Below are 12,241 nucleotides of genomic sequence, written 5' to 3' on the forward strand. Positions count from 1 at the left end.
TCAGATGCAAAAGTATGAAGACTTGAGCAGCAGTTCAGAGGTTGCTGTTTGGGAGTACCAGGCAATATTTGTGTGTTGTCTTTGTGTTCCTGCTGTCCAGGGTGAATACAAGTGACTTGGCATTCAGTCAAAGTTGGGGTTTAAAGCCATCAAGGTTCATGTCAGTGAGCCTATTTGTAACGTTTGTTTTGTTTGTTGTTCTTGCCAAGCAATTGGCATTCTGTTTTAATTAGGGAAAATCCAAGTGACGCACTAAGAGCAAGAGTACCAAATGAGCAGCATCCACTTAGCAGGAGATTGGTACAGGCATGGTAATTTGGTGGTGGTGCATTTTAGAGCACACTTTTGCAAATATATTATCAAAGCATGGTGTGGTAGTGCACTGTTATTTAGACACAGCACATTTTCTGTTGAAATTTGCAAATTAATTTGCATCAGTCATACAGTATTACTATTAAAACTATATAGCACATACACAATATGTGTAGATCAGATGTCAGTGAACATTTATCCCTTGTACATCACCAAGATCTGTTTTGATCCTATTAAAATATTTGTTTCCATCACTCTTCAGTACAACAAAACAAAATGTGCTTCATGTGTGCCTTCATAGCTGTTGACATATCTTGAAGTATTTGTGCAGTGTATTTACAGTATTTGCAAAGCCCCCCCACCCGACTAAGGCCATGCTGTTTACTACCATTGTTGGAGGAGCATCAAAACCCACCGCTGGCTTTTCTTTTTGTAAGTCATGGTCCTTCCCCATTGTAGGAAGCTGGCTCTTTTTGAAATATATAAAAAATATGATTTACCGTGTAAAGAGAACAGGGGTTCCCTTACTAGTGTAAAGGGGTTTGCTATACAATCCCAAAGTGCTCTATTAGGGGGTAGTGTGGTCAAGCAGCCATAGGCTTAACACGTAGGAGTGCAAGACATTTGCAAATATACACACCAGTGATTAACCCCTTGGCTGCTGGGGCTATTCCCCTGCTGTGCTGGGGGGCACCCCCATGCTCATGACGAGCTCAGCTCGTCATGAGCCACGGTGCTCCGGTGCTCATGACGAGCTCAGCTCGTCACGACCACGCCCGTTTAATGGAACGCTCAGCACAGCAGGGGCATTAGCCCAGTGTGCGAGGGTTCCACGGGCCATGACGAGCTCAGCTAGTCATGATCACCGAACCACCGTGGCTCATGACGAGCTCAGTTCGTCATGAGCATGGGAGGGGTTAATAAATGACACACACGACTCAAGAAGGATATCCACACTAATTTATAAAAATAGCAAGTAGCTTTATATAAGTTTAGGCATCTGTGAAAAATGGTTCAGGTGAATTTGTTTTTAAATAAACATTCTTTTCACTTTGCAAAGTGGACACAGTACAGTTTCTGAGTTCTGCAATGTTATCCTATGGAAGGAAGAACAAGTTCTGCAAACAGGTGTAGTACAGCGACTTACAAGAACAATCTCCAGGACTTAAAGTGAGTGGTTGGTAAGATCCAAGGCAGACCCAGCAGTACACCACCAGTTGATGGGGGTGACGGGGTACAGGGTGCAAAACTGCCTCAGGGGCCCAAAGTATTTCAATGGAGATGAGTCACTGCAGAAAGAGGCTGCAGGCTCTTGCCAGGAGGCCAATCAGGGTGAAACAGGTGGGTCCAAGACTTACGATGCTCGACTATATAGGGACCCTTGGGGTCCTCTTCTCCACAGTCCAGGGTGACGAATGCAGAGGTGTTGTTGGGCGTCTGGTTTTCTTACTGGAAGCAGTCGCAGTCGAGGGGACCTGTGAGCAGAGGCTGCAGGCAATATCGGAGAGTCCACGAGGGGTGAAACCTCGATGGTCTCAAGCTCTGGAGGGCTGGGGGACCTTGTTGACACCGGTGGCCCACTTCAACTCAGGCCAGAGGCGTGGGTTGCAATTCATGACAATTGTTCCCCAAAAGCAATGCTTATGACCTCACAATATTCATACCAATAAATAATAGACCTTAACCACACAAAATCACTTTATAAAAAGACCTGTCTAAAGCAAATGTTAATACTGTAACCATGAAAATGTCATTGGCAACGTCACTGTCAGGGCAATATTTAATGTCTGTAGTGATGTAATTGATTTCATTTGTGATATCATCTGTCACATCATGGGCGTGGCTACGGGCATTTAATTTGGGGTGAAAATGATGGTGTACATTGCAGAAGTGCAAATTATGGTTCGCCAATTTTGGGGGTGATTCCTGGAAGTGTCCTTGAGGACCGTCCATAAAAGTGAGTAGAACTTGAATGCGGTGCATTGCAATGCTTCGTGTGACCATTCCAAGTCATCACTTGGTGCACCGCATATATTGCGCCTCGCTGATAATCTGTATCGTACTCTGCTGTTGTGCCTTCTTTCTGTATTTTGTTGGATTCCTGCTTATGTTGTTTGCGTTGTTTTGTTAGGAGATTTTTTTCTAACTATGTTGTTTTCCTTTCTAGGTGCCAACCTCATCTTGTTACACTTGGGGTGGCTGTGTGATCTCTTTGTTCCCTAGCTCTTCTACGTGCTGCTGGCCACCTGCATCAGAGAAACAGCAAGGTGGAGTCTGGGAAAGGTCGCCCTGATCATTCCTTTGCACTAAGAAGGCTGACCGCAAGGCTCCCTCCAGACCGCAGGAGGACATTATCAGTTGTTGATATGGGTTGGATCACCTACAGCAAACATCTAAGTGTTATCTAACAATGTGCAAGGTGTAAGGTAGCACAGGGAGTTAATGCCCTTGCCGCAGAAAGATATGTGTAATCAGTTGGGCATAGACTTGAATATCCACAACTTACTTTGTAGGATCAGCGGGTCTGCTGCAGAAGACTTTGTATAACCAGCAGCTCACTTGTTAGAATGGTAAGAAATAAAGTATGGTTCATCCTTTTTTCAGAGGTCCTTGTGTTATCTGCAGGCTACAAGTTCCTGGTATAATAAATTGTTCAGTTTGCTATGTACCTGCATGTAACCAGCAAGTCATAAATGTGAATCTTGTTGTGGGCTAAATCAAACTTTCGAAATTCTGAGATCCATAAGATGAGAACCACTGAGGTAGGTGGTAATAAACACCTGTTATGCTCCATATATGATTAAATATGTTTTGTGAGCTACTTAAATGGTCATATTTAGAATATTTATGCACACGGGTACAAGTAGACCATGGGGAAAGGGGGGTATTGGATAAGACTTGCATACATACAATACAGTGCATGTAATGTTTGTTTAATAAGCATGTATATTTCCATGTTTGCATTGAAAACAAGATGCAACATGTCTTCCAGCAAACAACTACTACTGTTCTCCTTTTCATTCGTAAATCATTCAACACTTTTTCATTCATTTCTAGAGACTGGAGAGCTGAATCTTGGAGAGGGGGGGGGGGTAGGATGTCTCTGACAACTACTTGATGTCTGAACTTTGACAAATGGTATTACAGATTGTTCTGAGAGAACTGTGGCCCTGCGTTTTTCTTTTGTGCCATTTATTGGTTTCAACTGCGGAAAAACGTTGTCCAAATTCCACATGTCATTTGGCAAGCTAGGCATAAAACCTGACGTCCAATATTTAGCACTGTAAATATAATCACTCTGGTCTAAATCTCTTTAGTTGGCAACTCGATCATGCCAAACCTGTGTAAACAATTAGGCCACATGTCCATAAACCTAATAGACATTCCCCTACCTAGTCACTGATGCATGCACTGTACAAAAGTATTTCTCAACGTCTGAATCCCCAATACTCTGCGAGGCAGCACAGTATAAAACAAGCATTGGCAGACCCAATGGGTCTTGACTGTGAAACGTTTTGAGTTTGCAAATGTTTTTTGTTATATGCCAGTTGGACACAGCTGCTTGGTGCTCTACTCACAGAGAACAGCTTCATGATTCACTAATCAGCCAATGATACTGAACTCTGAAGTTATCCTCTGCTTCAGACATCCAATGCCTCGAAAACTGCTTGCAGAAATTTCAGACCTGGATATTCAGTGCCTACCTGAAACTCAACCCAACCAAGACAGAATTTTTTTTTTTTAAAGAACAGCAAACTAGAAACAGTATAAACCTGGCTCAATGACATCAGTCTTGATGGCTATAAACCCTAACGTTCACTGAATGTCAAGTCACTTGGATTCACCCTGGACACCAACATCACACTTACGGAACACATTGCCTAAAAAGCTAAGACAAAGATGGCCTGGTACCGGCTCACTCGTCTAATGAAAATGAACCCTTTTCTTCCAGAAAGTGACTTCAGAACTGCTTTTCAAGCATCATACTCTTACATCTGGATTTTGGTACGCACTGCTCCATTGTTTGCAAGACTTCACACTGACACCCCTTAAGGGCATCCTACAACCTGAAGCACACCTCACCCTGGACCTGAAGAAATATGATCATATCACCCCCATCTGGATGACCCTCCTTTGGCTCATCTTGCCTGCCCACATCATTTACAAAGCCATCACGACCAGTACCCCCTCTTTTCTTGCAGACAAGGTCAAGATTTCTGGTGGTTCTGGGCACAATTGCAGCCAGGACACCATCAGGTTGCCAACTAGAAGTGAAAGAAAAGAAAAAAACAAGGCGGCAGGTTTTTCCCTCTGTGCACCCAGGATTTAGAACAACATTCCCTTATCTATCAGGATGCCACCAACGCAACTCCAACTTTTAGAAAAGAGTTGAAAATGTACCACATTTTGAAAAATACTCCATCACAATGTATAAATGTCTTAATAGTCCACAAACTAGCTACCTCTCTTATCCTTCGTTGATTTTATTCTTGGCTTTGATCCTGTACAATGCTCCGTTAGCTTTTGGATAGGTTTGTATTATAGAAATTCCACATACAAACCTAGATATACAGTGAATGAGCGCACATTCAAGGAAGCCATCTTTAAATGGGATTTTAGAGAATTCATTCATGACAGCCACAGCAGGTGTTCATACATCCACGGTTGCCATCGTTCAAAGCATTGTATTTTCTTTTTACAAATTTGATGGAAAGATGACCCACGTGGATGCATATGTATGGAGGGGGGCCATCTCGATTGTGATTCATAAAAATTTTAAAAAACATCGGATGATGCCTGCAACATGTGCACACTTACAACCATCATAAAAGGATTAAAAAATGTTTAAGCACAGAAGGAGGTCAAAAATCGGTGAGGATGGGGATCAAGAGGACATTGGGTAGAGGAGTGGTAAAGGGAAGAGGGTTACAAATGAGAGGGAAGTGGTGAACGGAGAGAGGCGAGGCTAGAGCAGGGAAAAATAAGGAGGGAGAAATAATACACCTTCACATGCAATGCAAGATCTTATGTTGGCAGTGAAAGTAAATATGAACCAATCAGAACACTGTGAGACTGACATGCTCCTGGACGTGACAAACAGTAGTAGGGAGAAAAGGCATTGTATCAGGAGCAGGGAAGTGATATGTACAATAAATCTGTCTAATCATGACCAATGGGCATACCCGAAGCCCACTGTATATATATTTGATATATTGGAAACAGTAGATCCCAAACAGACATATAAAGGGTCTGTAAGCTGGAAAATAAGTAAGAAAGCTTAATTTAATTTAAAAGCATATACTTATTCATTTTAAAGCTTGAGTGCTCATAGCATCAAAAAGCAATGGATTTAAAATACATACTTGAGATCACTGTGCATAGTTATTATATTCAGCACTGTGTTAAAATAATGTATCTAAATTCATGGTTTAGATACACTCATGGCTACAGGAAATTTGTGTGTCTAATGTATTAGCCTAAGTGCCAAGGGTGTGCCCAGACATGGGTCCCGTGCTCACTGTGGCACTGGATCCAAGCTACTCCTGACTGAAGAGTAGATGACTTGTTAGGTCTCGACGAGCGTTGAAGTGCGCATGCGCTACTCCCTCTGCGAGGCGTCTTGTAATCAATAAGATTTCTGAATTGGACTTAAAAGTGTCGCCCATCATTTTGATTGGCTTTCATCATCATTTATGGTAAATGCTTGCCTCCGATTGAAAATGAGGCTTCTTGGTTAATGCACTGTCTCCTTTTGGCCCCGCCCATCCGGACTGGATCTTTTCCTTGTGGCATTACACGGTCTCCTTGAATTAGTCGGTGGGCACTTTTTTTCTCATTCGGGCAATGGCAACAGCTTGTTATTAGTTGTATGTTCATGCTGAGTGCGGCTCCCGCTTCTGGGACACCGCGCTCGGTTTATTTATTTATTTTCTTAAACTTTCTCACTGAGCTCTGCTCCCGCTTCAGGGACACAGTGCATGTTTATTTTTTTATTTATTGAAACTTTAAGAGTCAGCACGGCGCCCGCTTCAGGGTCCCTGCGCTCTTTTATTTGCGTTAGCTAAATGGCTTGTTTATCCTTTAATTTAGTCAGCCAGCATACGAGCACCTGCCTGCGGGGAGCGAGGAGGCCAGCTGAGGAAGCTGAAAACGAGGCAGCCCTGAGAAGGAGTCTTAGAGGAAGGCGATGGGGGAATAAGAAGCATGGTAGGCCGGCTGCAGAAGGGCAGCTCCCTCCACGGTAATGCAGCCACCAACCTCCTGCTATTAGGCGCCCTCCAGCTCCTGCATGGAGTTCGCCAAACAGGGGCACAGCAGCAAGGTCAGAGTGCGGGCTACGTCCGTGTGCTCGTGTTTTCCAGTCCATGTGCTTATTCAGTCCTCTTACACCTCCTCCTTGTCTGCTTCCCCCCTCTCACGTTAGACCCCTCGTGTCCTGTCAGTTTAGCTGTTCAGAAGTAAGAACATCAAGTTAAAAAAGTTTACAAATACTCGAAAATTACATTGTAAAGGGCTAAGGTAGGTGCCCAGTATAGCACAGATAAAGGCATCAGGCGCTGTTTCATTCCATTTCACCACTCGGCGGACAATGCACACACTGGAAGATGCACTACGGAGATACTTGCATGAAGAGTTCCCAGTCCCAAACCCCCTGGACCCCCCAATACCCTGGAACCAGTGAGAGGTAGATCGGAGGAGGATCCCACCCTCCCTCAGCACAGCTCTACCCCCAGGTCACCGCCAAAACAAACACAGCCCATCGCAAGCATCGCATGGCCATGTGCCCCGTCAGACGCGAGGCATCCCTTCTACAGAGAAGAGGCAGGGGAGTATCCAGGAGAGGGCAGCCTGTCACAGGAGGAGGAGGGGGAAGAGTGGAGCAACATGCGAATCATAGCCAAATGAGAAGTGAATAGCGGAGCAAAGACGGGAGAAAGGAAGACAAGAGAGAGAAAGAAGTTAAGGAATGAGAGAACTGGAGTAGACAGATTAAAATAGAATCAATTAGAGAGACAGAATTAACCAGGGAAATAAAATAAAAGTAAGGAAAAGATCGAGAAAATGAAAAGACACACAAAAGAGGAAACAGAAAGAAACGAGTGCTGAAAGACAAGCACGGCCCGCGATCGTGAAAGTTAAAGCAATGCACAGCTTTTACCTGTCGGGAGCGAGCAACGGAAGGGGCGATAATTACAAACAGATGGCGCCGCTGCTCACTCCTGCAAGATAAACACCACACATGCAGAGGGCTCATTGGGAACAGTGCAGAACATGCACGAGTTTCTCAAAAAGTCCTGAGCGATTCCAAGAGGTCCCTCCTAAGCAGCGCTTGCGCACTGCGTAGGCGAGATCTAAAAAGCATAAAATCCGGTTTAATGTTCAAAAACGAATAATACCTTGTGCCTTCACTTATTGAAAAAATGCATTGTTTTTTTGTTTGTTTTTTAAAATGTATTTTTGTTGAGCAGAGCATAGGACAAAACAGCATTATAATACAATTGATCGTCAGGAATAAATCTACCCTTTTCACAGATACACATTCTGTACATTTGTCAGCTTGAAATCCATAAAACATGGATGAACATAAATAAATAACACATAAGTCCAGCAAGCCATGTATTCACTTACAAACTACTTAGCAGTCTGTTTTTTAACCTACAAAAATGTTTCCCCCACATTATTAAAATGCTCTAAATACAAACTGCCTCTTAAAACACGTAATTACAAACACTATTTACATTAAAGTGCATAAATTGGGTGAAATCCAACCTTCTATTGTTGTTTTTCCAAACACAATAAGAGCCTCCAGCCAAACATAACTCATATTTGAGAAGTATCTGGAAACAATTGCACCTTCCCATTACTATAAGACCCTAAAGTGACTTGTGCCTGGTTACCATCGGATATAATAGTACTGTATCTTCACATTTACAGCACAAAAACACTTCTTCTCATGGTCACTACGTGCCTTTAAATGATCAATAAAAGCAGAAATCCAGTGATAGCTTTTTAAAACTTTCGAACTGTGCAGAATTTGACATTATTACAGTGCAATCATAAAAAAACGCATTGCTATCACAGTGCTAATTCAACCCTGATACAATATTCAATGAATATAACATGTTTATATATAAATCAGTTTTCATGCAAATATAGCATCCCTCAAAAATAATTACAATGTGCGGGATAGTTTGAGAAGACTGCAATTAAACAGTATGTGTACTAAGATACCGGTCACAAACTGTTACTCAACTTTTTGCAACCAGTATCATTTTTGCGAACTGACCTCAAAACTTATTTTTAAAGTAGCCCACTTTCCTTTTTTGTGTTATAATTTTTATTAGCATTTCATATTTAAAGACAATTTCATATATAAATATAACTATATCTCAATCCATCCATGAAATAAATACCAAATTACATAAACCTCTTATTCCAATATGTTATGAAAAAGAGAATAAATATATGATATATTATACAAGAAAGTTATTCAGATACTCATTAACTGAAGAGCACCATCAGTAAAACATCGCATTGAAAGTGAGAAAGCCATGGATCGTGACAAATCAGACAATATCTATACTATACAATATAAAATTAAAATATAGCCCACTTTCCTTTAAAGAAAGGGGAATACTTTAAAAGAAGTTGTCATTTTTGCAAAAGTTCATTGAGAGTTGGCAGTGGTGAGAAAGTAAGGCTTATTTTTACGAGCCATTTATTTTGTATAGTTTTATTAATGTGGAAGTTGACTTAGTAATAAACGTGTGAATCTTTGTTTATTAGTACACTTGCCCTAAAAGCGTATTATTGGACCACACTTCTTTGCATTGGTATAGCATAAATAAATATCAAGTCAAGTCAAAGGATCTTTATTCGGATATGTAAAAACATCCATAAAAGCACAAAGTCGTCACAACAATCCACATAATATGCAATTAAAACAATATAAAAACAGTTTTAAAAATACACAATCAATCTGTATGGTGGTTTGCCTAATGATTTAAGTTTAAGAGGGAACCATCTAATAAAAATATATAATAAATCACAGAAAAGGCCCTACAAAGAGAACTGACTGTGCTCAGTTAGATACCTTTATAATAAGAATCTGTCCTTACGGACCATATTAATTTCAAATCTCCAGCAAACATTCGGACCAGAGTCCAGTGACAAAAGCAGCTCAGCAGAAGCTTTCCTTCCTGGTACCAGACTTAGGATGCAGGCTTCCTTCCCCCTTTATCGACCTCATTCAGTAATTGCTTCATCATAATCCTTTTCTCCCTGTAAGACCTGCACAGTGGTCTCACCAATATACTACGCGGTGTCTCACACGAATCAATCCCTGAGTGACCATTCTTAATAAATAACCACAAATGTGTCTCAGGAAGCTTGCACATCTTATTAATGGACCCTTGGTGGTGTGGATGGATCAGCATCACTCTCGTATTTCATCAGCAAGTCTTGGTCTTCTGCTTGGCAGTCCAGACAGGGAGCGACAGCAGGGCTCGCATTATATGGCTCCTTAGGGAAGGACACCCTTGTTCCAACTCTGCAAACTGCACCTGATGTTAACAGCCATCCTAGACTTTTCAGGCATTAGCCAGTGTTTTGGTCCATAGACAGGTGTGACCTTGTGCATCTTTCTTATGGTTTATTACCCACACTTCCTACTTGCTTCTAAGTCTCAGAACAAGTGACTCAAGCTTTCTGCCTATTTTGTTTTCTCAGTCCATGATTTAGGGTGCTATTTTCTCTGCGGTGTTAATAACTGCTTCCCTGTACTGGCTTGTCAGCTACCACACACTGCCTGTCAATTTGTAAAAAAAAATCGAGAGTGGGGGGAGGGGATTTTGCTGTCTTGGTCCTTGAAATCCATTGGGTCAGACGTAACATACTTCACTGTCTGCTACCAACAAGGACTCTATCACCTACATAGCCTTTATCTGCCCGCAAAATAATTATGTCACACATTTCTATTAATGCATGGATTGCACAAAGGCATTTGAACTGCATCCCTCTATTGATTGCTGCAAAAGGAAGGGTAAATAATACTTGCTGTAGTCTATGCCACAGAATTTAAATAGAAAACGGGTATTTAACATAACTTCATAAATGCGCGCATGAGGTTTTTCTTGAAGTCATGGCAAATGACAACATTTATGTTTTGTTTTTCATAAAGATACACATACTATGTACACTTACAGGGATTTCCTCCACTGTTCTAATGTAGTGCCATTCTCATTTGGCTTCCGCCCACCACAGTGTGCAGCATGCTTGGAGCACAGAGTTAGCCCACTTCAACCATTGGCTTATCTGATTGTGAATGGTGGCATTTTGTTCCTCCACAGTGTGCACATTTGCACAGTAGTCCCCTTCAGTGCTATGTGTACTTTACATTACAAAAATACTCATATTGGCCTGTAGCCAAAGATTGGTTTCAGACAATGAATGCCTTCGCACAAAAAGTGTTCACCAACAAAATAGGCACTGACAAAGCCAAAAGGGCAGCAGCCAACACCAGACATATGGGCTTTGATAATGATTGTTCTACTTCTTCTTGATTGGACATTAAGGACCAGATTATGATTTTGGCACAGTTATACCAGCACTCCGCCGTTGTGGCTGCTCCAAAGCGGCGTGAGGACTGCCTGCCCAGTCATGACTTTCTTAGCCATTGGCGGGCATTTCCTTTGCCGTTCCTACGGCGGTGCCTATAAAATAGGCACCACAATGGGAACATCAAAGGAAGTTCCAGCACGGCATGGACTGAACGGTCCATGCGGTGATGGAACTTCTGTGCATGCACCCGGGGGGGCACATGTTGTGCCACACTGTGTGCATCCACAAGCTTTGAGGCACAAGGGGGCCCTGCAGGACCCACTTTCTTTCCGGACCGCCACTGTTTTCATGGATGAAAGACCTCCATGAACTCAGCAGCGGTGATCAGAGTCAATATATGATCGGCAAGGCCACGGCGGTCCCGCCAAGTATATAGATACATCTTGACCGCCGCGCCACCGCCAGGGAATGGCAGTTCCCTGGCAGAGTCAGTGGTCCCAGCGCGGCACGACCAATAGGGTTGTAATGTGGCGGTCACAAGACCGCCACGCCACCACACACCCCCAGACTTTTAATCAGGCCCTAAGGGTTTTATTTACAGGTTGTGGACAGGATACTCTGTTACAAATGTGACGGATGCCCTGTCTACCATATTACGAGTGCCCTAGGCATTAGTGCAGCGTGCCGGATATCTCATATGTTTGTGATGGAGTATTCCTTCTGCTAAGCTCAAAATAAGTCCCTATGTTTCCTAAATTTTAACTGGATCATTGTTTTAAATGTGTGTTGTGTTCCTTGCATCCCAAGCATCTTTCAGAGTCAAGCCTTAAATTCATGCATCCTGCCTAGTAGACATGCAATTTTCTATGTTGGTGAGAGCTGTAAATTAAGACAATTTGTGGCCCTTAGAAAATGCCTTAGTATTCTAAATCCGGTCAGCCTAACTACGATATTTCACTAATTATTGTTGATCACTTTAGTCTCCTTTCAAAATGACGAAATGGAAAAGCAGGGGTGTTTCCAGGCTGCGGGGAGGAAGAGGCACACATAGCTGATAACGTCTTGAAGAGGGTAATGAGTGTGTTTAGCATCAAATTTTAATGTCCTTAGGCTCAATCCTTACTTATATAGTCAGAGTCAGAAGTCCATATTGTGTAGAAAAGTTGCTCTTTATTTGTTTAGATAAAAACATGAACAGCCGACACGTGTTTCGCCCCTATGGCGATTTGCGCCAGGGCTTTTTCAGGGCTATTTACAATATATTTTGTTCTTTACAGTTCTTCATCATTTTGGTAATTTCCAAAACGGAGTCCGGTTATTCAATTTGTGAGGGTAAAATCCCTAAAGTGCTTCGTCGGCAGCCTGCTGG

Source organism: Lissotriton vulgaris, chromosome 11 (genome assembly GCF_964263255.1).
Source record: "Lissotriton vulgaris chromosome 11, aLisVul1.2, whole genome shotgun sequence".
In the NCBI taxonomy this organism is placed as follows: Eukaryota; Metazoa; Chordata; class Amphibia; order Caudata; family Salamandridae; genus Lissotriton; species Lissotriton vulgaris.